A 27,727-nucleotide genomic window follows, 5' to 3' on the forward strand; every position below is an offset into this window, starting at 1 on the left:
AACCAGTTTTTTTTAGGTTGTGCTTTTAACTGTTGATATTTATTAGATATGATATAATTGTATGCAATGCTGATGTCTCATGAACCAAGTTAGAAGAAAGTCTTCAGAGCTAAAGACAGGTCTTAATTTAATATCGTCCATTCTCATGATAGGAAAGCATCAGCATTTTCCAAATTTTGTTGGTCTGGTGGCTTGGTCAAGGTAGCCAGATTCCTGAGTACCATCTACTGTAGCAAGTCATACACAGCACCTGGAGGAACCACAGAAGAGTTTTGCCCCTGAGGTGGTTCACCCAGTAGTTTACTTAGCCTGTGGACATTTGCTTTGTCCCTGACAAGATTTTCTCCTTCTCTACTGGTCTCCACCCTGCTCCCCACACAAATCCACTTAGCAGTGACTTTCAATATCAATTGAATTGGGGGAAGGGCAGTTTTCCCTTCATGAAAAAAATCAGCTTTGCATGGGTACAATGATCTGCCTCGATTGAAGAAAGGCTACCTGGTTGCCTACAACAGAACCCAGTTTTGCACAATAACCCTGGGCTACAGTGTGAGGCTCCAGGTAATGTGATCTGTTTTCACATAGCCTAGTATTAGGGTGCTGCTGCTACTCACTGTAAAGGTTACTATCTCTCTTTTATTGTATTCACAAAAGCTAACTGCAAAACCCGAAACCTTGCTGGGAAATTGCCTACCTACACAAAGAACACAGAGACCCTATCGTTTCAGAGTTCACTTCTTTCCTAGCTTCTTTATAAAGGAGTTTTTGTCTGTCTTGCAAGGCTCCAAACACATAGGAACTGCAAATCCAGGTTAGCCAATGGCTTGTTTTAACGGAGGGAGCCTCTCTTTGGAGATTGCGCATAGGCGCTTTACAGGTAGCTCACAATAGTTGAGTAACACTGCAGCCTTGATACATCTTGTGTAGAGGGAGTGGGGAGGGAGTCAAAGACCTAAAGAGAGAGACAGAGATAGACACATGGTGGTGGGGCGTATGCTATCATAGAGGGAGAGTTTTCTATTAAATAATGTCTCCAGTTTTTTCAGACCCTATCAGCTTTCCTTAAGGGAGATGTTACAAAGAGTTCATTTTCCCACTGTTTGCCTTCACAACTCTTGCGCTCAAGGTTTGAATACTATAATCACAGTGTGGAGGGTGTTGGGAGGTACTTATTTTTATCCTGACTGCCAGCATCACCACAGTCTATGTGATCCAAATTTACACTCTGTGTATAAGTACCATGTGGCCCTGCTGTCTGGCCAGCTGCTTTCTCCAAGGCAGAGATATGGTTAAGTTTCATGTTTTGCCTCATCAAAAATGTGATAGCAAAAATATGTGAGTGAGGTCTACTCTCACAGTAGCTTACTTAACACATATTGAAATGTGTTCCAAACATGTTCTGAGTTGTTCAGTGGAAGCCAAGAATGGCGTAGGGCGGGGGAAGACAGAGAGAGAGAGAGAGAGAGAGAGAGACACTGTGTGTGTGTGTGTGTGTGTGTGTGTGTAGTCCTGTGTTGCAGACATAGCTAATGCTTTAAACTGACACAAACTCTTCTCTCCTTGCCAACAAAAGCTTGCTTTCCCAGGGCAGCAACTGGCTCAGCAAAGATTGGGTTTCCCTTGAGATAGGTGTGGCTGTGTGTCCTGGCTTTGGCTGACTAGACTTGGGCAGAGTACTCTGTGGAACTTCCAGAAGGGCTTTTTCTTTCTTTCTTTTAAAGATTTTATTTTTAAGGAATCTTTACACCTAACATGGGGCTCAAACCCACAACTGATCTACAACTCAGGATCAGGAGTTGCATGCTCCACTAATTGAGCAGGCCTGGGGTCCCCCAAAAAGCTTCTTAAAAAAGAGGGAGGATACTTTTTCCCTTAGTACTTCCTGTCTCCCTGCTAGCTGGAATGATGTATGAGGCTAGTGCCCCAATTAGCCATCCTGGATGTGGAGGTGATCTTGAAGACAGAGCATTTTGTGGAGACAGAGCAGGTAGAAGGATTCTTCTTCTTTGGAGACTTGCTGAGTCATCACACCAGCCCTGATCTGCCTCCTCCAGAATTCCTTTTTTTTTATGAGAGAAAATACTTTTGTATCTTTGGACTGTTTTTAGATTCTCTGTCATGAGTAGCCAAGTGCAACTTCTTTTTTTTTTTTAAAGATTTTATTTATTTTATTTGACAGATAGAGATCACAGGTAGGCAGAGAGGCAGGCAGAGAGAGAGAGAGAGGAGGAAACAGGCTCCCTGCCGAGCAGAGAGCCTGATGCGGGGCTTGATCCCAGGACCCTGGGATCATGACCGGAGCCGGAGGCAGAGGCTTTAACCCACTGAGCCACCCAGGCACCCGCCAAGTGCAACTTCTAACTGATAGATCAACCTGAGGTTTTTCATTAATTGAAGACTGATTTAATGAGTATACACTGAAGACAGAGAACAGTGCCTGGCATGGAATAAGTGTGGATAGACTTATCCACACTTAGATAGATAGCTGTTACTGCCCCTTGGGGAGTTATTAGATATACCAAGCATCTCTGAGTTTATACTTAAATGTGCAAATTAGGTTTTGTGTTGTAATTACAGGGCCTTTGTAAAAGTGTCCTCTGAGCTTGGCTATCCTCAAGTCCATGAGATTTGAATGTGCATTAGTTTGGTTCTTCATTTATTCTTTCAGAAAATCTTTATTTAGTACCTGTTATGTGTGAGGCACAGTTTAAAGGGTCCTGAAGGTGGTTACATAAAGTAAAATGAGTGGAAGACTCTGGTTTCAAATTTACAGACTAGGAAAAGAGATAATTTTTTTTTTGTCTTAAAGATTTTTATTTTTATTTATTTTTATTTTATTTTTTTTTAAAGATTTTATTCATTTGACAGAGATCTCAAGTAGGCAGACAGGCAGGCAGAGGGAGAGAGGAGGAAGCAGGCTCCCTGCCGAGCAGAGAGCCCGATGCGGGGCTCCATGCGGGGCTCCATGCGGGGCTCCATGCGGGGCTCGATCCCAGGACCCTGGGATCATGACCTGAGCCGCAGGCAGAGGCTTTAACCTAATGAGCCACCCAGGTGCCCCAAAGATTTTTGTTTATTAAATAGAGCAGGAGCAGGATGAGGAGGGAGGGAGGGGCAGAGAGAGAGGGAGAAGCAGACACCCCACTGAGCAGAGAGCCCTACAGGAGGCTCCATTCCTGGACGCTGGGTTCCTGACAGGAGCCAAAGGCAGACACTTATCTGACTGAGGCCCCTCCTGCCCTCAGCCCCTTCCAGGAAAGAGAGAATTAATACATGATAATAACAGCCAGAGTTTCTGGAATAATATCAAGTGCAGTAATTTACATGTGTTATCTCATTTAACATTGATAGTAGCTTTTGAAATACAGTATTGACCTTAAAAAACAAAAGCCAGGGCGGGTAGGGTTATGGACATTGGGGAGGGTATGTGCTTTTGGGTAAATTGGAAGGGGTGGTGAACCATTAGAGACTATGGACTCTGAAAAACAATCTGAGGGGTTTGAAGTGGCGGAGGGGTGGGAGGTTGGGGTACCAGGTGGTGGGTATTATAGAGGGCACGGCTTGCATGGAGCACTGGGTGTGGTGAAAAAATAATGAATACTGTTTTTCTGAAAATAAATAAATTGGAAAAAAATAAAAAATTAAAAAAAAATAAAAAATAAAAAAAAATTAAAAATTAAAAATTAAAAAAAAAACAAAAAAACAAAAGCCAGCTATTTTATAGGCAAAATGAGTTTCTTTAGGAGTCGTGTAGAATTGCAATTTGAGACAAGCAAACCGTGGTGAACCATAGGCAAGTCTAGAGAACAGAGGAGAGGGGCTTGCTTTTATTGGGGAAAAGAGGAAGCTGGAAGGGGCTGTTATGGGTTCTCATTGGTTGATTGTGGCAGTTCCCAGTGGCTGGGCTGTTCCTGGGCACAGAGAAATTCTTCCTTCCTCCTGCTGGGATATGTAAACTAAACTTCCTTTTGGGGAGTGTGAGGTATGCTTTTTACTGCTGGTGGTAGTATATGAGAACTCTCCATTCAGGACTTTCTGACTCCATTTTTTTTTTTTTTAAAGATTTTATTTATTTACTAGTCAGAGAGAGAGAGCGCGCGCAATTAGGGGGAGCGGCAGGCAAAAGGAGAAGCAGGCAGAGGGAGAAGCAGCCACCCAGGTATCCCCTAATGTTGTTTTCTTAACTAGCAGAGTTAGGAGCCTGATGTGGGACTCGATCTCAGGAGCCTGATGTGGGACTCGATCTCAGGACCCTGGAATCATGACCTGAGCTAAAGGCAGCCCCTTAACCGACTGAGCCATCCAGACATCCCTCTGACTCCATTTTTTTTTTTTTTTAAGATTTTATTTATTTATTTGACAGGCAGAGATCACAAATAGGCAGAGAGGCAGGCAGAGAGAGAGGAGGAAGCAGGCTCCCCCCGAGCAGAGAGCCCGATGTGGGGCTCGATCCCCAAACCCTGGGATTATGACCTGAGCCGAAGGCAGAGGCCTTAACCCACTGAGCCACCCAGGCGCCCCCCACTGACTCCATTTTTAATGAGATTTCCTTTATTTATTTTCACAATGGGTTCTATTATTTTTCTCGTTACACAGGCAAGGATTTAGATGTATAGGGAGATTTAGTAACTTGTGCGAAGTCCTAGTGAGTGGTGAAGTTGGAATTCACAAAAGTTATTTGTATGCTCCTAATCTCTATGCAATGACTACAATAATTTGACAATTTCTTGAACCCATTTTATGTGGAAGGTCCTACATTGTGTTGAAAGGCATTGATTCTCAAAGTGTGATCCTAGTTTTAGCCACTGCAGCATTGGCTGGAAAATATGAGAAATGCAAATTATTGGCCTCACCCCAGATCTACTAAATCAGAAACCGAGGGTGGGGCCCACTGATCTGGGTTTTAACAAGGCTTGCAGGTGATTCTTATACCTAATGATGTTTGAGAACCTCTGTGGTAGGGGTTGGACAGATAAGTGACACTCATTTAAGTTTGTAAAAGGGAAAATCAGTTTAAAAAATAACTGTAACTCAAAGGAGATAAGATAATATGCAGAAAGGAGGATTAGAATCTTACTGAGTTTGAGTTTGCTGCCAGATTTTCTGATTTTTCAAAAGAAGTTGGGGATCCAGATTTTAATGGGAACTCTCATAATTTTAAATGTGAAGTTAATATAAAATTAAAAAAAAAACCCAACGGGCAAAATGTAACCTGTCTGCAAGGCAGGTGCCAGCCTGCAAGCCCTATTGAGAACAACAGAGAGGTACAAAGGCTCTTAGTGGTCTGCCTGGAGTGGCATGGGAGTAAATTGACCTAGGACACTGAACTAGGGCAGTGAAAGACTAGTTCACTGTATTAGTTTGCTGGGGCTGAAAAGTACCACAAACTGAGTGACTTAATTAACAGAAATTGATTATCTTATATTTCTAGAGGCTGAAAGTCTAAAATAGATCTTTCTTTTTTTAATTTTCAAGAAGTAAGCTAATTAAAATAAAGATACTGAGTGGCTTATAGCACAGGTCATATGTAGAAATGGCAAAAATTATGACGGTAGTGCTAGTGATCACTAATCATGGGGTCCTTAATAAATGTCTTTAGAGTTGAAATGTGGGAAAAAGCAAAAGTTTATGGGTCTTTTTTGTTGAGGGCTGGAAAAAGGAAGATGTGGATCAGCACAGAATGGTGAGGTGGATCAAAGGAGAGGGGAAATAGTAGTAAGGTTACAGGAGGTTGGAGTGAGGCATGAAAGCTGGAAGTGTGGTATATCAGAGCTGTGTGAAAAGAGAAGGAAACGAATTCGTGTTTTTAAGTGCAGAGTCAAACAGTGCACTAGATGTTTTATACACTTTATTTAATATGATTGAGGGTGATGTAAAGAAAGAGAGCTTCGGGGGATGCCTGGGTGGCTCAGTGGCTTAAGCCTCTGCCTTCAGCTCAGGTCATGATCCCAGGGTCCTGGGATAGAGCCCCACATCGGGCTCTCTGCTCAGTGGGAAGCCTGCTTCCTCCTCTTTCCCTGCCTGCTTCTCTGACAACCTGTAATCTCTATCAAATAAATAAATAAAATATTAAAAAAAAAAAAAAAAAAAGGAAAGAGAGCTTCGGGCTCTGAAAGGATTTTTGGAGGAAATGGGCTCTAAAACTGAGGATCGAATGAAAAAACCCAGAAGAGATGGCTTGGATTTGTCTAGAGGGGGATCTTATTTGGGGCAAGGGCAGATGAATAGTGGGTATGGAACAGCTTTATTACATAACGACAGTGATTTATGAACTTTGTTTGTTTATCCACAAGACACTTGTCATAGAGGAGTTTCCTTCTAGAGGATTTGTAAACTGAGGTAAGACTGTTATTCATTGAGATGTCAACTTCCACACCTGTATTGTGTATAGCATTGTAGGGGGCAAGAGGAAAGATTGTTCAATTCTTTCTCTAGAGTTTACATTTCTCCTTTGACAATTTCTTACCTGCTCTATATCAAATAAGGGCAGCCTGAGAACTGGTGGTCACGTGAATGGGTGCTGGGGGTGTTGGTGTCGCTCGTATAGAGGTTAGACTGAAGATAGCAGAATGATTTTCTTATTCGTATTGTGAAAAGTCAAATTAAGTTCATATGTGTGAGATAGAACCATAATAAAAGCAAAAAAAGAAAAGCATTAATGACCCTTTTTTAAAAAAATTTTTTTATTTTTTAAATTTCTTTTCAGTGTACCAGAGTTCATTGTTTATGCACCACACCCAGTGCTCCATGCAATACGTGCCCTCTGTAATACCCACCACCAGGCTCACCCACCTTCCCACCCTCTGCCCCTTCAAAACCCTCAGATTGTTTTTCAGAGTCCCTTTAAGCCCTTTTATGGTACTGAAGATGTAGTTGGCCCTTTAAGATTTGTTTTGTCTTGATTCCAGATGACAATGAACTCTTTTCTTTACTATCACTGCAGGGAAGGCACTTGTCTTCAATAAGTTACTTAAGAAGAAAGGTGAGACTCAATCTACAGAATCAGAATTTCTTGTTCTTTAGCATCTAAAACACAAAACATCTTTTTAAGTTGTGTTTTAGAAGATACTTTAAACACAACAGCAAACATTTTTAACTCTTTCTCTGGGGAGCTTTAGTGATGGGGAAATCAGCAGCAGCTATTTCAACAGTTTGACATTCCCCCTCTCCCATCCCAGGAATCAGACTGCTGGGCTTAGCCAAGAGTAAATGGAACTTGAATTTCAAAACCTTCCTACCCAATAAAGTTTAAAATTTGTAACCTTTAAGACTGAGAAGGTATGGGGCGCCTGGGTGGCTCAGTGGGTTAAGCCGCTGCCTGCCTTTGGCTCAGGTCATGATCTCGGGGTCCTGGGATCGAGTCCCGCATCGGGCTCTCTGCTCAGCAGGGAGCCTGCTTCCGTCTTTCTCTCTCTGCCTGCCTCTCCATCTACTTGTGATTTCTCTCTGTCAAATAAATAAATAAAATCTTAAAAAAAAAAAAAACAAAACTGAGAAGGTATGAAATATAGCATACTACCTTGAATTTTAACCAATAGTTGTTTGGAAAATTCTCTTGTCTCTTTGGGCATATTCACAGCTATAGTTGCAGGAACCCTCCTTTTTATTCTTCGCAGTAACTGAGACTGCTTAATATCTGACGCTCTCTTATCTGCCTAGACATTCTTTGATCCACCCACCTTAAACAGAACAGGAAAAAGGTTTTGTTTGGTTTTGTTTTTAAGCATTGTCACACCCTAAATGGAAATTTTTTGGGTTGCGTATTAGACTAGACAAATTAAAAACATCTAAAAATAACACCTGAGAATGTGTTGTTTATAATTTGATGTGGAAATGAATAAAAAGTGAATTCAATCTGGGGTTAAAAAAAGGTTTCATTAAGACTTGTCTTGCTGAGGAAACTCCTTTCTGGCAATTTGATATTCTTCTTGTCATGTTAGGACTTTAAAAAACAATACCAGTTCAGTTATTTTGATATTATAGAGTTTTTTGGAAAGGGAGGTTTGGAAATGATTTGCCAAAAAAAGGAAGAAACTCTGTAAGAGATCACTTAAATTAATTTCCATCTGTATTGTAGTCATAAAAGAAAGCAAAATGTATCTCCTAAAGAAGTTACTGTCATATGTCCAACCAGTTTGCTTGGAATAGAATAAAGTAGTAAGAGAATCTTTGTTCTCTCCTGATCTTTCATATCCTTCCATGGATATCTTTTTTTTCAGTCCCATTCTTCCTGCCTCAGTCCTGCATTCAGTCTATATACTATTTAAACCTCCCATCTTGATTTTTTTCCATCCCACTGCATTCAGTCTATATACTATTTAAACCTCCCATCTTGATTTTTTTCCATCCCACTGGACTTCCTTTTTTTTTTTTTTTCTTCCCTGCCACTAAATAAGTAACTGCTTTTATCCTTAGTACTTTGTCATTCTCTGAGAACAATTCAGGTATGTATGTTGTAAGAATATTGAGGCATGACACTTTTCAAGGGAAAAATCTCCTCATATGCTCCCTTTCAGTTCCTGTCATATATTTACACTGAAAAATGCATTTTGTAAATAGCCAAGATGAAGATGTCCATGGAATAGTGTGGTGCAATGGATACAGTAGATGAAGAGGGAAGTCAGTTCCTCTTCTGCTCTGATGACCATTGGTGGGTCCATTTATTTCTCAAGATCTCAATTTTTTCATCTCTAGAATGAAGCAGTCAAAGAGATATTTCCTGATGTCCCTTCCAGCTCTGAAAATAGTCTAAGAGTTAGTATGTTTATAAAATGGGAATGTTCTTCTGGTATTAGCTAGCGTGACAGTGCAGCTGACCACAATATCATCATTCAGGTTTTTTGTATCCTCCTTAGTTCCTCTGTACAAATGCAGAGAATAAGCAGAAGGTAGTACCCTGTAGGTACAGATTGGACTACTTTCTGCCAGATGGGTAACTACAGCTTGGCCTTCTTTCACCAGGCCCTGCCATTTGGGTATGTTGATCTTTAGCCACACTGATGCCCATGGATAGCTCCATGCCCTTGATCCCCCTTGTGAGAGACCTATAACTAATCTATAACCCGGTTTGTAAAATGGCTAGACAGGGTTAAAGTTTTAAGCTTTGACCCTGGAAGACAACAAGTAAAAATATTCTCTTTTGGGAACAGACTTCAAGTATCTCTTTGCTGCAGCAAGAAGCAATAGCAGAATTTCAGGAGTGCTGGTCCAATCTGATGGGTGTATCAGCTTTAGAGGGGTGGGGGTGGGGAGGGAAGGTCAGAAATAAACACGTTTGGAAAAATGTTCCTCTTTATCCACTTCTCAGTTTAGTTTCTTTTTAGAGTATGGTCAGATGTTTCCCTTCCCCCTAATGAGAGTAAGCTGAAGTGCTAGCAGGACAGAGGTTTCTGTGTTAAGATGTTAATGTGAAGTCCTACTGTATTTTCAGTGTTTAAGGAAAAGCTAATGGGAACTTTCCAGGGAAGATGGTGGGTGTTATTAATATGAAAATATGTATGAGAATTCTTTTTTTTTTTTTAAGATTTTATTTATTTATTTGACAGAGAGGAATCACAAGTAGGCAGAGAGGCAGGCAGAGAGAGAGGGGGGAAGCAGGCTCCCTGCTGAGCAGAGAGCCCGATGCGGGACTCGATCCCAGGACTCTGAGATCACCACCTGAGCCGAAGGCAGCGGCTTAACCCACTGAGCCACCCAGGCGCCATGAAAATATGTATGAGAATTCTTAAATGAAGGCTTTATGGGATAGAGTTGAGGCTAATAAGACCCTTGCTGGCTGGTGGTGGGCAGGATGTGAGACCAATTGGGGGTGGGGGAGAAAGGGTAGGGAAGAAAGACTTCTTTTGGACTCTGGGGATTCTGGGCCTGTTGAAGGGCCTAGAATGAAGGCTGGAGGGGAGACAGAACAAAACGGGAAGTATGAGAGAAACTTAAATGACTGGAAGATAGAGGACAGGCAGGAAGCCACCAGCCAGGGCAGGAATGGGGACCTGGAATTGGAGGTAAAAAAAAAAATACTAGGAGTTTTACAAAACAACAAGAACAGCAAGAAGTAACTCTTAAAGGTAACGGCCACCCCAGGAGGAACATTCTGAGTGAAAGGGAAGTGGTCCCTTGGAGTCCCAGGGATGAACTTGACTTTGAACCTGTGCCAAGCCAATCAGTGTAGTAGTTGGCTTGGTGCCCTTGGCCTTGAGACCTCTAACTTTGCAACTGAGGCCACAGGTGGCCACTTTGCTGAAGACTCTGGAGCTAAGCCTGTTTTTAAAAAGATAATAGAATCAAGAGTTTTAGTTCATTGCTATCATGGTGAACTTGTTTCTCAGCTCCACTGTAGGGCCTTGTCTGATTTGTAACTGACCTTTTGCCCCATTTCCTTTTGACTAAACCTCTTTCTTAGGTCCTAGGAGCTACCTCTTTATCTCATAATAATATGACTAATATTTGATCGAGTACCAGCTATTTGTACTGAGACTGATGTGGTTTTGTTTGTTTGTTTTTTGATGTTTTTCCCCCTTGCCCCAAATCATGAATCATAGCCAATGTTCAATCCAGACAGCTTACTACCAAAGCCCAGTTGCATTAGGTCACACGGCTTCCCTGCCCTGCTTCTACATTCAATCTCTGCCTTGTTTTCTTTGTCTGCCCCGCTGCCTGTATTGGACAAGCCTCCTGCATGTTCTTCTGTTTTCGGTGCTGCTGTTGAATATCCTCAGCATGTCTGCTTCCATCTTTTGTTGATGACACCCTCACTTTGTGGTCTGCCTGCTTTCTGGGTCCGGAAAATTTCATATTTACTGCTCCTGCTGCTTATAGAGAACCCTGCCAGTGGCTCCTGGGGTCTCCTATAGAGCCATGACAGTACAGGGTTCTCTCCAACTTTGCTGACTCTGCAGTGAAGTTGAGTTGTGCTGGCACAGTCTCTGCAGACAGGCTGGGGACAGAGTTCAGCCAGGTAAGATGAGCCCACACAGTATGATATTGGCTAGAGTGTGAGATCAGGCCCTCAATAGTCCCAGGTAGAAATGGTTTTGCCGGTTTGACTTCTAGATGGGCTGGAGAAGGACTTTTTCCCTTTCAGTGGTGAACTGGGGTTACTAATTGAAATCTTTGGTATGGCTGAAGGATTTTTTTTTTTTTTCCCAATTTATTTATTTTCAGAAAAACAGTATTCATTATTTTTTCACCACACCCAGTGCTCCATGCAAGCTGTGCCCTCTATAATACCCACCACCTGGTACCCCAACCTCCCACCCCCCCGCCACTTCAAACCCCTCAGACTGTTTTTCAGAGTCCATAGTCTCTCATGGTTCACCTCCCCTTCCAATTTACCCAAATTCCCTACTACTCTCTAACGCCCCTTGTCCTCCATGCTATTGGTTATGCTCCACAAATGAGTGAAACCATATGATAATTGACTCTCTCTGCTTGACTGATTTCACTCAGCATAATCTCTTCCAGTCCCGTCCATGTTGCTACAAAAGTTGGATATTCGTCAACCTTCATCTTGAGCCTGACCTGCTTGGAGCTCAGTGCCTGACAATGTACTCTGACTTCCTGTTTTGGTTTTTGGTTATAGCAGATGTTCTCGACTTCACTGTGTATCACATTCACCTGCAGGGCTCCTGAGAACTGCTGGATTCTCTACTCCATCCTTAGAACTTCAGTTTCAGATGTTCTTGGGTAACATCTATGCATCCACAGTTTTATAAAAAGTGATCCCAGGTGGGGCGCCTGGGTGGCTCAGTGGGTTAAGGCTCTGCCTTCAGCTCAGGTCATGGTCTCAGGGTCCTGGGATTGAGCCCTGCATCGGGCTCTCTGCTCAGCAGAGAGCCTGCTTCCCCCTTTCTCTCTCTGCCTGCCTCTCTCTGTCTACTTGTGATCTCTCTCTGTCAAATAAATAAATAAAATATTAAAAAAAAATGATTCAGGTGATTCTAATGTACAGCCAGTGTTGCTATTCACTCTTGTGCTGGGTGGTTCTTGGGCTAAGTGTATCAACAGTGAGCAGGAGCAAAGCAGAGTGGCATGAAAAAGAAAAAATCGCTAATATTGCTTTGCATTGTGAACCCTGGATATCGTGGAATATCTTTGATCAAAGGAGGAGGGCCACATATGTTCCTTAACTTGTCTAAGACTCCTAGAGGAAACATACTTTGTACTGACAGATGCTATCTATGGCCCAGAGACTTAAAGAGGATACTGGAGCTAGGTGGCTTTTTATTTATTTAATTTATATTAAAAAAACAGACAGGGTGGGAGTCTATATGATATATGCAAAAGGTAGTATACCATGTTGATTCTAGAACAACTGGAGACAGGGACTACAAAGGATGTTTTAGGCTGGGTTTTATCAGCAGTTGGCTTTCCATGGAGGAGGCAGCACAGTGTGGGGAGGCCTGGGCTATCTTTCTAGTTCTTCTTCTTCTTTTTTTTTTCTTTCTAAAGATTTATTTATTTGGCAGAGAGAGAGAGATCACAAGCAGGCAGAGCAGCAGCCAGAGAGAGAGGAGGAAGCAGGCTCCCTGCTGAGAAGAGATCCTGACGTGGGGCTCAATCCCAGGACCCTGGGATCATGACCTGACCTGAAGGCAGAGGCTTAACCCACTGAGCCACCCAGGCGCCCCTATCCTTCTAGTTCTTACTGGCTTGTGGGATGTGGTACACAAGTCAAAAATTTTCTCAGCAACTATCTTTTCTCATCTGTGAAAGTTAGGGCTGTACTAGTTGAACCTGTGTCTCTTATCATCTTGTCCTTACTCCTTCTTTAGACTTCCAGGGATTTCTGGGGACTGTCCTTAGGGTCATAGGTATGCCCCTAGGGTCACACAATTAGGAAGGGCTTGGCCTTAGAAAATATTACTTGGATGAAGAGAAGCTGTTAATTGTACTTTAAAGTCTGTCTGGTTGGACACATGCAAATGAAAATATGAGGACCAGAATGGTCTCTTCTGGATAATTTAATACAGAATTGTGTTATGCCTTCTATACAGATTAGTGAGTAAAACAAGCCTTTCCAGACTCTAGGTGGAAATGTAGATCTAGTTCTTCACATCCTGGTAAATTGTAACGTGGGGGAACTGTTCCATGATTATGTTTCCACATTTCTACAATAGCTGTAACTTTTCTTGGAGTGTTTGCCTTGATGAGCTTCATTTGGGGCTGAGTGTAAGATTTTTGAAAATTTCCATGCGATTTAAAGTCACTGAGTAATAGATTAGGAAGGACAGCCATAAGAAACTGTCTAGTTAATCATGCCAAAAAGGTCAGATGTTTTAGTTTGGTTCCCTCAAAATCGGGCCTGAGAGAAAATCTTAGGTGCAAGTAGTTTATTTGGGAAATGAACCTCAGAAGTATGAGTGAGGTAATGTGGAGAGAGTGTCAGGAAGGAGAAAAAGCCAGTTTAAGGTGTACTGCTCTGGGCAACAGCTCAGTTACACTCGTATTCAGAGAAGCAAATGGGATGTCTTCGGCATTGTTACTTGGAAGACTAGAAAGCTGAGGCATTTTTCCTGGTTCCCATGCCCCACTGCTTGAAGATTTTCAAGCCAGTTTGAATATGGGCTGAATGGGCTCCTGCTCTTTCAGAAGAGATCTTGAGGCAGGAAAGCAAAAAGTCAACCTGAGATTTATGGAGCTTTCTGCCAAAACTGTGGCTGAAATCAGATATGGGCTAAGGGGATTTGGGGACCAACAATTTGGGGACCAACAATTTGGGGACCAACAAATCACTAGTGTTTCTTTCTACTCTTTGTCCTTGTGACTTACACAGGAGAGGCAGTGTGGTGTAATGGTTAAGTGTTTGAATCCTGATTCCACTAAGTTTACCAGACACATGTTCTTGGCAAGATATTTAAAACTCCCTAAGCCTTAGTTTCCTCATTTTTGAGAGGGGGCTTTTGAGGTCTTTCTTGAAATGTTCTAAGGATGGACTGTATCAGTAAATAGAGCACTTAGAATCCAAGTTGGACTTTCCTAAAAGCTCAGAAATATTTAGAATGAGTTCATCAGAAATGTTGTATAAGCTTTGTAGTTAAAATCCTTAATAAGCTCATACTAATATGTCAGTTCTGGAAGGGATTAATGATCTCAATTGCTGACATAGAAGTAAGACTTTTCACCCACTCATCTAGGGTGGATTTGGTAGATTCTATAGACAATGAACCGGATGATATGTTTTTTACTGAATTTTCTTTCTCACCTTCCTCAGGAATCCGCCAGTTTTCACTGTCAACAACATCCCTTTAAGAAACCATATCTCAGTGAACCATATGACATGAAGAGGTGTCTTGAAGGTATGGCTGCAGGCCCCTTCAGTGTAATCTCCAAAATCATTAGCCCTATGGAGAGGAGCCATTATATCTTAAGAAGATGTACCCACCCTCTCTACTGGGTTTTTGGTTTTGTTTGTTGAGCAATAAACATTATCCTATGCTGGTGGAAAAAAGTGAATCTCAGGGGCTGATTGAGAATGGGCAGAGTTAATATTTCTGTGGTCATAGACACCTTTCAGAAATATCACAGATACAGCCCCACAAAGTCAGTGATTGATATGAAAAGCCCAAATTTAATTTTGAGCCTGAAGTTCAACCATTTTTTCCTACATTAGAAGTTTTCATAATGGTGATGAGACATGAGGTATTCTACTAATTAAGGAGCATCTTTGCATTATGCAACTACTTTTAATTATAGTGACTACTCAGGGACTAGAACCCTAAGGAGGAAGAGAAAAGTCACAGCCTTGCAAAGCCTGGGAAGATGCTGCTGTGTGTATTCTTGGTGAATTGTTCTGAGGATTGACTTTTATTTCTTTATTCTCTATTTCCAGATTAGAGGCTCAGCAAACATAATCATGCAATAAAAGTCAAAGGTCTTAGAAAAGACTACAAAATTCCTGAGTGTGTGGAATGAAACATTTGGGTTTGTTTTGTCCACTTTGATCTGTGGATCTATACTTTTTAGATTATGATAATAATATATACTTATAACTATGAAATGCCTCTTTTGTTGGCTGTAATGTCTGAAATGCTCTAATCCTAACCTTAATACCTTCCCCTTTCACTAAAACAACTGTTGTAATATCACAGTTTTTGACAAACCAGATAATTTTTAGGAATCTACATATTACATTATAGCAGAACAAATAATACAATACTCTTAAAATATTTGAGAGTCTGATTCCAGATTACTATGAAAGCTTTAATCTATTCCCTGCATTTGTTTGTTATTCACAGTGATCCTGTCCATGTTTAGCACCCATTTATGAACTTGGTTATGATCATGGTATGTTAAATTTCAGTGGTGATCTGACCCTTTCTAGTTTGGAGAGAACCATTGTTTTCCATAAAATACACACTCACTGACCTGGATTTGTTTTTAATTTCTGTCCATCATCTGCTTAAAGCCAAATAAAGAAAAGACATTGAAATAACTGAGGTAGGGGAAGCTTTGGCTGCCACAATGATGGTGTTGTAGGGGAATTTATTTCTGGTGACAACCTTGACCTCTGAAGAGGAGGCAGCATGGACTGAATGAACCCCTGGGGAAGGTTTGAGCACCTACTATGAGTACAGCACTGTTATAGAGGATGGATAAGAAAGCTCAAGAGGTGTATCTTCCATGACCTTTGAATCTGGGTGGGAAAGAGTCATACACACTGAGGGAGGGGTTAAACTCCTTTGCAGTGCTCTATGAAATTAAGTCTGAATGAATGATGCATGGTTATTGTCCTAGGAATTCAAAGACCAGAGACTCTTGCTGTGGGCTGCTGTGCTTGAGGAGCACCATGAAGGGTGAGTAGAGTACAGCTAAGCACAGATAGGAGGACTAGAAAGCAAATTTCCTGGGAATGACTTTTTTAAAGAAGTGATACGATCTGGAATTTTAACTAAATGAGTTCATACCACTGAAGATGCACACCAGAAGGCGCACTGAATCATTGCATGTGGGGTTGTTTCAAAGAAAGGAATAATCACCCTTCTTGCTTTTTAAAATCTGCTACTGGCATAACACCAATATGACACATAGAGTATTTTTACTTCTTCAGGTGTTTTTTGTTACATTGGCCTCCTACTGATAAGTTGGGAAATTGGAAATACTGCTGTTTTTCTGACAAAAGCCTTTTTTTCCATGGACACTTTTTCTTGAAATGATACTTATTTCTTGTTTATTCATGGCTGGAATATACCTACGTGGATATGGGCTTCTTTAAGAATGACAGCAAGCTTATTTGGAGAGAAGTTGTTTGTGGCCTAAGAACTCTATACCTTTATTTGGATTTTTTGTAATATTTTTCTTTTGTTTCCTACATTTTTACTTCTTCTTCCCTTCTCTATTCTTGCTCTGCTTGGTGGTATACACTATCTTAGATTTTTGGCTTCTTCTGTAGTTCCATTTTTAGGAGAATTATCTTAGAGTTCCTCACAAATGGGACATAGATAGGCTTTTCTACCTTTCTACTGACTTTTCTACCAAAGGTCATAGAAGAAAGACCTACCTTGTCAAGTCTGAAATTTCTAGTCCAAAGCAAAATGGTATAACCACTTTGGAAGACAATTTGGTTGTTTCTTTAAAAACTAAATACACTCTTCTTTTATTTTTTATTTATTTTTAAATATTTTATTTATTTATTTGACAGATAGAGATCACAAGTAGGCAGAGAGGCAGGCAGAGAGAGAGAGAGGGAAGCAGGCTCCCTGCTGAGCAGAGAGCCCGATGCGGGACTCGATCCCAGGACCCTGAGATCATGACCTGAGCCGAAGGCAGCGGCTTAACCCACTGAGCCACCCAGGAGCCCCAATACACTCTTATTTTTAAAAAAGATTATTTATTTATTTGACAGAGAGAGCACAGTAGGCAGAGCGGCTGGTAGAGGGAGAGGGAGAAGCAGGCTCCCCGCCGAGCAGGAAGCCTGATGTGGGGCTGGATCCCAGGACCCTAGGATCATGACATGAGTTGAAGGCAGCACTTAACTGACTGACCCATCCAGGTGCCCCCCAAAACTAAATATACTATTAACATACAGTTTAGCACTTGTGCTCCCTGGTATTTACCAAAAAGAGTTGAAATTTATGTCCACAAAAAATCTGCACATGGATATTTATAGCAGCTTTATTCATAATTTTCCAATCTTGGAAGCAACTTAGATGTCCTTTAATAGGTGAATGGATAAATGAACCATGGCACATCTAGGCAATAGAATATGATTCAGCACTAAAAGGGAATGAGCTTTGAAACCATGAAAAGACATGGAGGAAATGGAAATTAATATAAGTAAATGAAAGCAGCCAATCTGAAAAGGCTACATACTATATGATTCCAACTGTATGACATTCTGGAAAAGCAAACCTGTGGAGACAGTAAAAATATCAGTAGTTGCCAGGAATTAAGAAGGGGAGGAAGGATGAATATGTGGAACACAGAGGATTTTTAGAGCAATGAAAACACTCTGAATGATACCCTAACAATAGATACATGTCATTACACATTTGTGTGGATCCATAGGATATACAACAATAACAATAAACCCTAATGTAAACTATTGATTTTTGATGATAATGGTGTACCAACAGAGTTACATCAGTTGTAACAAATGTACCATTGCAGTGTGGGACGTTGATAATAGGTGAAGCTGTGCCTGTGTGGGCACAGGGGGAGGTGGGAAATCCCTGTGACTTTGTCTCAGTTTTGCTGAGAGCCTAAAACTGCTCCAAAAAATAAAGTCTTTAAGTAGGAAAAAAAAATCCAAGAATGCCTCTGAATTGGAGAAATCTAGTAAATAGACTCCTGTATAAGCTTTCGAAATCATATTATTCATATCTCCATGTGATGTCTTTCCCAAATGTCTCGTGGAATTTCTTAAGTCCTAGTTTTACTTTCTAAACAAAATTCTGGCTAGATGTTTTCTCAGGAGCTGATTTTGTTTTTAAAGGAAGGGGATAAAAAAGATACTAAAAGAAAGCTCCATTATAAAAGCAATATATCCTGTGCATGCAGCTCAAGGAGTAGTTCAGGAAGAGATAACCCGCCTCTCCACTAGTGGCAAGTCTATAATTCACACTGCCACTTCCACTTTTTATTGGATGGGTTGTTGAAAAGTATTTGTAGAGCAAATTTAATATTTGCTCTTAATTGACTTGATTTTGGTTTTTAACATCTGTAAAATGCAAAGTATAGTAGGTTTTGGGTATAGATTAAATATTACATATTATCTACATAGGATTGGCAAGCCAGGTTGACATGTAATGAGGAGAGGGTACAGGATACAAGTAGGCATGTGTATCTATCTGTGGATGCATATATAGTATGTGCATTCGTCCAGTGGGCCTCAGAGGAGGACTTTGGCTGTGGACCCACAGGGAGACATATTAGGGGCTGGCCATTATGGGTGTGGGTGGTAGGGTAGAAGGGAGAGGAATGGGTCAGTTTGCAAGCTGCACTGAAGAGCCCTGTGGGACAATGAGAGGCTCTCTGAGCCTCCAGACTCAGACCACTTAATGCACTAGAGAAGAAGCTCTGTGGCAGCCCCAGACCTAGGAGATGCACATTAGGGTGCCAGGAAAAATGGGCAATTGATATAATCTCCCTGGTGTCCAGTTTCTTACCCTTCTCATGAAGAAGTTGGGTTGAAGCAATGAGTTTCAAACTTTTCTTTTTTTAGCAGTAGTGCCATTGTTTTTTCTTTGCAGTTTTGAAATGAAAGGTAGAATATCAAGCTTAAAGGATGAGAAACAGAATTAATGAATTCCCAGATATTTCCTCTCATTTACATTCTGAGGCCTGATTACAACCTTCTCTTACCCCACAAGGAAATTTTTAATACTTTAGTGAAAATCATATACTTGCTTTTCTTTCTAGCTTTATTGTCTATGTGTGCATCTCTAAACAATAGAGTTTAGGAGCTACCCTATGACCTAGCAATCGCAATACTAGGTATTTATCCAATGGTCACAAAATAGTGATTGGAAGGGTTGCATGCATCCCAATGTTTATAAAAGCACAATTCACAATTCCCAAAATATGGAAAGAGCCCAAATGTTCATCAGTTGATGAATAGATAAGAGATATAGCGTGTGTGTGTGTGTATGTGTGCGTGCGTGTATATATAATGGAATATTACAGCCATCAAAAAGAATGAAATCTTGTCATTTACAATGACATGGATGGAACTAGAGTGTATTATGCTAAGTGAAATCTGTATATATATATACACACATATTTATGTATATATATATATATATAATGGAATATTACAGCCATCAAAAAGAATGAAATCTTGTCATTTACAATGACATGGATGGAACTAGAGTGTATTATGCTAAGTGAAATCTGTCAGAGAAAGAAAAATACCATATGATTGCACTCATATGTGGAATTTAAGAAACAGTATAAATGAACATAGGGGAAGGGAAGGAAAAAAAATATCTATAAATAGAGAGGGAGGCAAACCATAAGAGACTGTTAACTCTAGGAAACAAACTGTGGGTTGCTGGAGGGGAAGTGAGTGGGGGGGATGGGGTAAATGGATGATGGACATTAAGGAGGGCACGTGATGTAATGAGCACTGGGTGTTATATGCAAGCGATGAATCACTGAATTCTATCCCTGGAACTAATACTACACTGTATGTTAACTAACTTGAATTTAAATAAAATCTTGATAGAAAAAAACAATATAGTTGAATATTGCCTATTTCTAAATTTTATATAAGTAGAATAATTCTGTTTTCTTTTTTGTCTTGCTTTTTACATACAGCATTGTGTTTGTAGGATTCATCTATGTTATGACACAAACCTCTGGTTTATTAACTTCTACTGTGATATAGTTTCCCATTGTGTGAATTCACTACAATATATAGATCCATTGTGATAAGGATGGACATTGGGTTGCTTCTACTTTGGAACCATTATGGACAACAGTGCTGTGACTGATATACAGTCAGTCTTGGACGTATATATACAAATTACTTCAGGATAGATATCTAGGGGCAGAATTGCTGGTCACAGGGCGTGCATACCTCAATCTGTTGTCCAATGTGGTTATAGTAGCTCTTTTCCTCCTTAAATAAAACCTGATGCATAAGACCAGGAAATAAAGTAGATGACAGCAGAGCTGCTATGTTTGAAACAGGGGTGACAGTCCTAGGGTTGATCAGCTCTGTATGGTGTTCTCTTGGTGCTTTTTTGTGGGGTCTAACACACCTTGTTCTCCAATATTCTTTTTGCTTCTATTTTCTGTATGTTGCTTTGGAAGATAATGGTTTCCAGTGATTTACCATTTCAAGGGCAAGAAAAGATCCTGATCTTCTGACCCGCAAATAGCATCTCTACTTAGGATGACTTTAATTTGGAAACCCAAGATTCTACTTTTAAAATAGGTATTTCCTTAGACCCTCCCTAAGGAAATTCCTATTCCATGAAGAAGTAGAAAAATTTTTTAAAAATGCACAAATACTCCCTCCTGGGCCTATCTGTCCTTATTATGATCCTGAATTAGCTTGGCTTGGGTCTTGGCTAGAAGTAGAAAAATTATATCCAATAATTATGTAAAAAATAGCTGAAAGCAATTGGATTAAAATATTCAAGCAGTTTAAAGTGAGAGGATGAATCAAAATATTGAGTATTGCTGGAGGTATAAGGGGACTATTTGTATAGCGTCTGATACACTTGAATGTCATTTGTTTTGTGGTTATGAAACCATGGTGGTGGTTTAAGGTTAAGAGGGAATTTGTGCTGTTAGGAGTTATTATTCCAATCAAAATGACAAAATATTGAAATGGGGACTTTCCCCCATGTTGTCTTTTGCCAAAAAGCACAACACATAAAGCAGGATTGATGCTGGAACAGTCTGTGCAGTAGACGGGCCAATGCATGTAATGCATATCATTAAAAATAGTTAGTACAAAGAAATGGTTGTTATTGTGCTTCGTCCGTCCAAGTCGGGCTTAGGAGCTAATTAAGTATAATCTTTTTTTTTTCCATGACCATATGCAGTTGTTGAATTCTTACAACACAAATTGTTTTAAAGAAGAAGTTAAATACAGAATGCATTGAGTTTGGTAGAAAAAGTTTAAAGGTCTGCATTTTCCCACCAAAGCTATTTAATATCAGCTGCAGAGTGGGTGTGTGTGTGTGTGGAAAGGTTGTGACCTCCCTTATTTTTACAACCATTGCCATGATTTCATAATACTGGCAGCAGTCACCCAGAGTGAAGAAGCAGACTTTATTACAGTAATTATATGCCAGAATGTGGGTATTAAAACAGAAAACTTTTCTACTGATAATAAATGTCAAGGGGAAAATGACTTTACCCAACAAATAGCCCTTCATCGGTGTTATATTAATGGCCCCAGTGAAGACCAAGCTGTGTCCATAGGGTAGAAGCTCAGACTCTGTGTAGCCTTTTTGCCTGTTTGCAGAATGGTAAGTAGAGCAGTTGAGGGATAGAAACATGTCTTCGCAAGCTGGGTTTATTTTTCTCCATGCCATAAAGTCAGATATATTTTCATTTGAGCAGATACAGCTATTGTTTTTGCAGATAGGTTAATTATGACCATAACTGAATTAGTTTGTTGTTTCTGGATCACTTTGTTGCTTTCCTCTGATATATTTTGGTGGGTTTTTAAGAGCTGGGAGAAGTAAAGCAGCATGAGAACTTATGGTAGTTTTCTGACTATTGAAAAACCTCAAACAAGACAATAAAAAATCTGAATAATACCAGATGGTACAACTTTTTTTTTTTATTTAGATTTTATTTTATTTATTTGAGAGAGAGAGACAGTGAGAGAGAGAATGAGCGAGGAGAAGGTCAGAGAGCGAAGCAGGCTCCCCATGGAGCTGGGGGCCTGATGTGGGACTCGATCCCGGGACTCCAGGATCACGCCCTGAGCCGGAGGCAGTCGTCCAACCAACTGCGCCACCCAGGCGTCCCCAGATGGTACAACTTTTTGAAAATGGACATATTCTGTACTATGGGCTTATGGCTACTAAATTATGTTCATTGAGTATTAATTATAGGGTTTATTAGTACATCTCTGAAATAATAAATGTCTAATTTACATCAGGAAATCATTGAATTCACTCTGCAATTTGAATTTAGTGAAAAGTTTACTGATCCCAAGAAACACTAAAGTTATAGAACTTTTTAATCTTTGATATACAGCTTGACCTTTTTCCAAAGTACCCTATTAGCTGGGATAGATAAAACAGAACACACGTAGAAAGTCAGTAGCAACAATCAGAGCAAGATGTGGGTTCCCTGTCTTCATCATATAACAGTGTAGAAATCACACTTTTCTTGGATTTTTAGCCAGTTGCTTGAGCCATATACACGATTTGAAGGTGACATTAGACGTCTCTCTGAAATCCTGTGTTTGCTCCTGCATATAGTTAGTGCTTAACAGATGTTTGGGGATAATGAAGATGATTTTCACTTTGGGGCCTGCTCTCTTGCTCTGCTTGGTCATATGGAATGACTTGGGTTCAGAATCTCCTGAAGTGAGTTGACTGATGGTGACCTAGGTAGCATCTCAGAGGAGCTCCAGGAGTCATCAATCACTGACTCAGAGCAGCCTTAGGTGCTTGCCATGCCCACTCAGTTTCATTGCTCAAACTCCAGACCTGTCCTCAGGACATGACACTGATTTCTCTTCTGTGTTTTCTCTGTTCTCTGCAGTGGGTTTGTCTTTAACAATGAGCCATTCATGGGCACCCAGCGAGCTACTCAGGACCAGGGAGACGGCTGCAGGCCCTGCAGGCAGCTGGCTATGCTCCAGTCTAGATATTCTTGGGAATGTGGAATTATTTGAATCAAAGGGAAATAAATCTTTTGCAAATGTTAATACAAATGACTGTGGGAAGGGCTTGGTGCTAAAAGAGAGGCTGAGAATTCTTGGTGCCTACAGAGTTATTTTTTGGCAGAGATTAATACTAAGTTGCCATGGGAATGAAGAAGACAAAATAATAGTCATGTTTTTAATGGTTATTCATACAGTGTCATCTTCAGCTGCCCTAGGTTGAAAAAACTCCTGTTTGAATCATTTGACTACTCTTGTCTCATGTTTTCTTTTTCTCTTGTATTTAAGTTTGCAGACATACCTTCCTAAATCAGTGTGTGAATCAGTTGTACCATATTTTTTTGAGCATTAAGAAACCATTACTTTTGAAGTTTATACTTTTGATTATATGCTTTCCATGTCATAGGTTTAAGTTGGAAAAGGTACACCCTGCAGATCTGAAATTCTGGATAATTTTCTAATGAGATGGGGAGAGAAACTGTACAAATGTGGGGCAAAGTCCAACTGGCCTGTGCTGAGTCTCCCCTTTGCCACATCTAATTGTGCCACTTCGGGGTGGGTAGTAAACTTCCCTGAACTAGGTTTCTCCATTTGTAAAATGGGGCTAATTACATTATCACTGAGGTGCTATGAACCCTATTGATAATATATGCAAAGTCCTATCACAGGAATCATGAATACTCAGCCAATTCCTCATTCTGTGTTGAAGACAGACATCATATACAACCTAATCCTTTTCATTAAGCTAAAAGGTAGCCTCAGACTCCTCAACACAATGCTCTAGCTAGCCACTTTCAATGCATCAGAGTTGGCATGTGAGATTTGCCAAAGCACCATCCTGCCAACTTGAAAGACACTCAGTGGGTGGTTGTTCTCCATGATTACTATTCTTGCTAGTATTATTACCAGGAGGCTGTAGGTATGATAACAGGAGAGACAGGAAGCTGGGGTTTTTTTTGCTTTTCCCATTATAATTCAGATTTAATCCAGAATTCCAAATCTTATGTGTAACTCTGGATATAGCTGCACACTCGCCTGACTTGGGAATACTGGTCTCTCATTTTCATATACCTCTGTGAGTCCTGTCTCCACTTTCTTTGTTGGTTTCCTCTCCTCTCCATGACCTGCAAACATAGGATTCTTCTTTTCTTTTGTTTATCTACTTCTACTAGGTGACCTTATTTGGTCCCATGGCTTTCAGTATCATCCTTATGCTAACAACACTAACATTTATATCTCCAGACCAGATCTCTGCTCTAAATGCTGTTGCATATTCAGCTGCATTCTTGAGACACATCTCTAGCAGGATGTGTCTGTAACAGAATGCCTCGATTAACTGGATATCTAAAACAGGCATCTTCAGCCCAACTCAAGTAGGGTTGGACTCCTGATTAATAACCTCTTCCCCTGCAACCCAAAACTATTCCTCCCATATTCTTCTTCATTCTTGCAGATGGCAATTCCACCCAATAGCTGTTCAAGTGGAAAACCTTGAAGTCATCAGTTCTTCTCTTGTTTTCACACCTCAGATCCAGTTCACCAAGAAATCCTGTGGGTTTTACCTCGAAGAATCTTACTACTTCTTATACCTGTACCACTGCTGTCATAGTCCAAGCCACCATCATCTTTCACCTGTATTATTGAAATAGCCAGTAATAGGCTACAGTTGTTTTTCAACACACAGGCAATGTGATTTGTTATGTGGGAATCAGAACATGTTGCTTCTCTGTTCCATTCCTTTGATTGCCTTTCCATCTCATTTGAGTATAAGTCAAAGCCCCTCCAATGCCTTATAAGACTCCATACAATTGATTTCAACCACCTTTCAGACATCATTTCCTTTCACTGTTTCCCTAACTTACTCTGCTCTAGGCATACCGGCCTTCTTGGTGTTCCAAAAATATGCTACTCCTGATTCAGGCCATAGCCCTGCTGACTCTCTTTAGAAAGCACTTCCTTCAAATGTACACAAAGCTTGCTTTCACATTTCTTTTATCTCTTTATCAGCAAGGCCATCTTAAATATAATACATAGCAGCCACCCCTCCCATACCTCAACCTGGCACCCACTGTCCTACCTCCCTTGCTTTCTATTTCTTCTATGGCACACATCAATATCTAACATAGGATGGCTTGACTTGTTTGTTTATTAGAGGGTAGGAACTTTGTTCCCTACTGTATCTACAGTACCTCAAAAGTCCTAGGTACATGATAATCAGTTTTTTATCAAACTATTAAATGAATGAAACAAATGGTTCTAAAGCATGAGTTTTTCTGAATTACTAAGAAAACAGTTTGCTACAGGACCACATAGAATTTATACAACTTTCTTTCTTTCTTTCTTTTTTTAAAGATTTTATTTATTTATTTGACAGACAGAGATCACAAAAGGCAGAGAGGCAGGCAGAGAGAGAGGAGGAAGCAGGCTGCCTGCCGAGTAGAGACCCCAATGTGGGGCTCGATCCCAGGACCCTGAGATCATGACCTGAGCTGAAGGCAGAGGCTTTAACCCACTGAGCCACCCAGGCACCCCTTTATACAACTTTCTACTTTGATTAAGTGTCAGTAATCTTATCTCAGTCTATTTACCACTGAAAGCAGAAGGTTAACACAGCCACTGTAACTGAGGATAAAAATATCTTTGTTTATTTCAATACCCTAATTGTTTATTTTGGTGAATAGATACAGACTACCACATGGGAAAATGTTGATCTCCTAATTGATCTCCTTGAGGCTGACCAACCTTGGGTGGTTATAAAACAGACATGTATTTAAAATTGCCTGGACGCTACCTGAACTTGTCTGCGCTGGGCCGGACTTAACCGGTGATTCCTGAATTCCTACAAAGGAATGCTAACCTGGTTGGAGAGGAGATATAGGTCTTTAAACCTTATTGATGTGTGAAAAACATCAGTTGCCCATCTCATAGAATGAAAGAATGGTGAAGGCTGCTGCATGGGGTTTGGGATAGGGGAGGGAAGGTATCAAACCTCTCTGTCTCTAAGAAGCATAAATAAGAGATTTAGTCCTACTAAGTAACCAGATAACCTTAAAGTAGATATTTTATTTCTTTGGGCCTCAATTTCCTCACTAGTGAAGTGAGTAACTTAGGATACTTTATTTATTTAAAAGATTTGTTTATTTGAGAGAGAGAGAGAGAGAGAGAGAGAAAGAGCGAGTGCATGAGCAGGAGGGGCAGAGGGAGTGGAAGAGAGAGAATTTCAAGCAAACTCCTAGCTGAGCACAGAGCTTGATGAGGGGCTCAGTTTCAGGACTCTGAAATCATGACCTGAGCTAAAACCAAGAGTCGGATGGTCAACTGACCCAGGTGCCCCAGAATACATTATTTATAAAGTTAATTCCAGGGGCGCCTGGGTGGCTCAGTCATTAAGTGGCTGCCTTGGGCTCAGGTCATGATCCCAGGGTTCTGGGATCGAGTTCCGCATCGGGCTCCTTGCTCAGCAGGAAGCCTGCTTCTCCCTCTCCCACTCCCCCTGCTTGTGTTCCCTCTCTTGCTTTGTCTCTCTGTCAAATAAATAAAATCTTCAAAAAAAAAAAAAACCCCAAAACAAAAAAATGTTAATTCCAATCCTGTCTTAAACCTCCCTGGTGGTCTAGTGGTTAGGATTCAGCACTCTCCAGTCCTGTCTTTGAGTGGTACCTTGGAAGGTCTCAGATTCAGACTCTCAAGTGTAATTTCCATTTAAATTAGAAATCTCTCTGAGGTCCAATTTATATTCTGTAAAATAGAGAGGTTTGGCTAAAATAGACTTGTAAGAGTTTCCCCAAGTCTAACATTCTTTTCTTCCAATTGTACTTTTGGATTTTTTCCCTTACCTTGGTGAAATTAAACATCTTAATTTTTTAAAAAAATGTTGGAGGGGTGCATTTTTTTTTTAATTTTTTTGAGGTTGTGGTCACACACGCACACATACACACACACCCATGAGTCTGTGTCACATACATTTGTAGATGTAGTGTATGTATTTTGCCATTGCCATACTAACTGCCTTGAGTCAGACAGAGTATGGAGTAGAGACATATCCTTGTGGTTTGCTTTATGCTCTAAACCAGCAGTGAGAGGAAAGGAAATTACCCTTTTTTTGTGAAACAAACAAACAAAACAAAAAACCAACCAAACAGAAAAAACACAACTGAAATCTGTCTTTAAACCTGAATTTTGGTCAATTCACATTGGAACTACAGTATTTTTAAACTGTATTTCCTCTTTTCTTACTTCCCATTCCTTTGGTTTGTTTTTGGGTATCTAGGTGATTGCTTCTGGCCCGGAAGCAATTCAGTCAGCTGAACATCTCAAAAGACCTGGTCACACCTGTGGCTTAACTTTTTGCCTCAGTTTCTACAAGTACAGAGAAATGGAGGAAATAGAAAGTACTACCTCCTTTCAGCACCATGGTTGAGATAATCCTGATAGAAGCTTCACAAAAGGGACCCAATGTTAAGTCTTAACAAATGTGTGTGTGTTGGGGTTAGGGACAGGGCTTTTGATAGATTCTTATCAAATCTGCAGTGCTTTCTAACAAACTTCTATAGGTGGAAACTCTGAAATTATTGCAGTGGACAAAAATGATGGCATAGCTGACTAATTTTGGGTTCAAATCTGATTTTTGACCAATTTAACATGATTGTCTCTTCACAAAAAAGGTTCTTCTAAATTCAATTTGACAGATATGTATATTGAGCATCTATGGAAGGTCAGCATCCTCTCCCTGAGCTCTTTATACCTACCGTTCTGTTTCAGTCTCATATCAACACTTTGAAGCAGCTATTCTTTTCCCAACCTATGTATAAAGAAATGGAGGCTTGGAAATGTTGTGAGACTGTCCCAAAGTCACACAGTACAAAGTTGGAATTTGTTTGTTTATTTTTCAAAATTTGAATTTAAACCCCCGTATTCTCTTTCTATTTCCTTTGC

At 40.4% G+C, this 27,727-nt stretch overlaps 1 protein-coding gene across 6 annotated transcripts in view; it reads left to right on the forward strand.

Moving 5' to 3' along the window:
* Window positions 1–27,727, forward strand: part of ANKRD55 (ankyrin repeat domain 55) — a 537,753-nt gene that overhangs the window by 33,815 nt on the left and 476,211 nt on the right. For all 6 annotated transcript variants that reach the window (XM_044224520.1, XM_044224570.1, XM_044224580.1 and 3 more), the window contains exons 2-3: window positions 14,210–14,294; window positions 15,733–15,791. The gene's annotated coding sequence lies outside the window, so the exon portion shown is untranslated. The remainder of the gene's footprint in view (window positions 1–14,209; window positions 14,295–15,732; window positions 15,792–27,727) is intronic.

The sequence above is a fragment of the Neovison vison genome, chromosome 1 (assembly GCF_020171115.1).
Source record: "Neovison vison isolate M4711 chromosome 1, ASM_NN_V1, whole genome shotgun sequence".
Classification (NCBI taxonomy): Eukaryota; Metazoa; Chordata; class Mammalia; order Carnivora; family Mustelidae; genus Neogale; species Neogale vison.